Here is a 1,755-nt window from a genome sequence, read left to right as displayed (position 1 = left end):
TGGACCTGGCTCCAGTTGACCCTGTCCTACAGGGAAAGGAGGTCATGGAGCAGCCAACCGGCAGTACTGACTGAGTACTGGCTGCTGTGCTACCCCCAGCTAAGTTAGCTAGGGAGGCTTGCTGAGTGTTTTTACAGGTGGAGAGAGTAACAAGCCTTCTTGAAGGATCTGAACACAGAAAGGGTAGGAGCCTCTTAAAGGCCACCTAGTACCAGTCTATGTTTCATTCTGGACATGACGAGGTAGTGAAATTTTGTTATTTTTATTTATTTTATTTTGTTTCTGTTTTGGGGTACTGTGGTTCAAACCCCTGGCTTTATGCATGCTAAGCATGTGCTCTACCACTGTGCTACATCAAACCCCACCCCTTACTATTTTTTCACACAAGATTCTGAAATAACAGGTTTCAAAGGTACTTCTAGAATTGTGCAGGTAAATAGAGAAGCGTTCTGAAAAATATGGAACACTTCACAAATTTGGGAGTCATCCTTGCAAGGGGGTCAGGTTAATCTCTGTATCACTCAATTTTAACATGTGTGCTGCCCATGAAAGCACTGTTTTTTTATTTTATTTTATTTTATTTTATTTTATTTATTATTATAGTGTGATCTGTAGGTGCAGGAGGCACATGCCTTGACACGTGTGTGGAGACCAGAGGACAATGTTAGGAGTCAGTCCTTCCCTTCTACTTTGTTTGAGATAGGGTCTCTTGTTCACCACCATGTACACCAGGCTAGCTGGCCCAAGATCCTACAGGGATTCCCACCTCCCTATCGGAGTGCTACCACATCCAGTTTTACATGGTTCTGGGGATACAGATTCAGGTCCTCAAACTTGCACAGCAAGTGCTTTACCCAGTGAGCCACCTCCCCTGCCCTGTTTTTATTCTTATGAGACAGGATTTCATACTGTAGCCTGGTTGGCTTCAAACTCATATTAGTCTTCCTTCTTCAATCTGCCAAGTGCTGGGATTAAAGGCATGAACCACCATGCCTGGCAGGAATTTTGTGTTTAAAAACAAAAAAGTAAGACTCAAAGATGCTAAGTAACTTGCACACAACTAACATGTAACTGACAAAACCAGGATTTGAACTCTGTCTCCTTGCCTGTGTGCATCTCACAGTCTTGTTCTCCTTGGGACAGAAGGACCAGCAAACCAGTGACCCGCTGATGTGTAGAATCAGGTGAGTGCTGAGGCCTGGCCTAGGATAGAAGCCTGGGCAGAGGAGTGATGGAGATCAGGATAAAATTTGGGAAGACTTGGTACAACTGAGTATGGAGACTCAGGGAGAGGGTGAGGGTGAGGGGAGGATACCCAAGGGGCCTGGGAGATGGGAAGCCAGGGGCAGAAAGGGCATGTGGGAGATCTTGGGATGGGGAGGAAGGACGATAGCAGACATCGGGTGCTGACCAGTAGGAGACCTTTTCCCTGAGAGGCCCAGATAGGAGCAGGTCAACATGTGGGTGTCCATGGGCTCATCTGGAGCCATGTGTGAGGCCAGTGCATGTCACCATTATGGAAAACAGGTAAAGAGAGTGGGAGGCAGCTCTCCAGAATCCTGCAGCACCCTTGCTTGGTAGGGGCCAACTCAGGGGACCAGGGCTGAGGGATGGAATGGAGGGGATACTCCTTGCAGGCAAATGAGGCGTGCTGTGTGTGGCTAAGCTTCTAGGACAGTACCCTCTCCCACTGACCTTCAGGCAAGGCTAAGCAGGGACCGCTTGCCTACCACTGACAAGGGAGACACAGAAGCA

The 1,755-nt window shown here is 47.8% G+C and overlaps 1 non-coding gene across 1 annotated transcript; it reads right to left on the bottom strand.

Annotated features, from left to right (window-relative positions):
* Positions 1 to 452: 452 nt before the first annotated feature.
* Positions 453 to 555, bottom strand: LOC115068059. The gene has a single exon (XR_003847445.1). It is a non-coding gene; the product is annotated as a U6 spliceosomal RNA (small nuclear RNA).
* Positions 556 to 1,755: the final 1,200 nt, after the last annotated feature.

Source organism: Nannospalax galili, unplaced genomic scaffold (genome assembly GCF_000622305.1).
Source record: "Nannospalax galili isolate Female #2095 unplaced genomic scaffold, S.galili_v1.0 scaffold591, whole genome shotgun sequence".
NCBI classification, from domain to species: domain Eukaryota; kingdom Metazoa; phylum Chordata; class Mammalia; order Rodentia; family Spalacidae; genus Nannospalax; species Nannospalax galili.
This window is presented reverse-complemented; position numbering and strand designations above follow the sequence as displayed.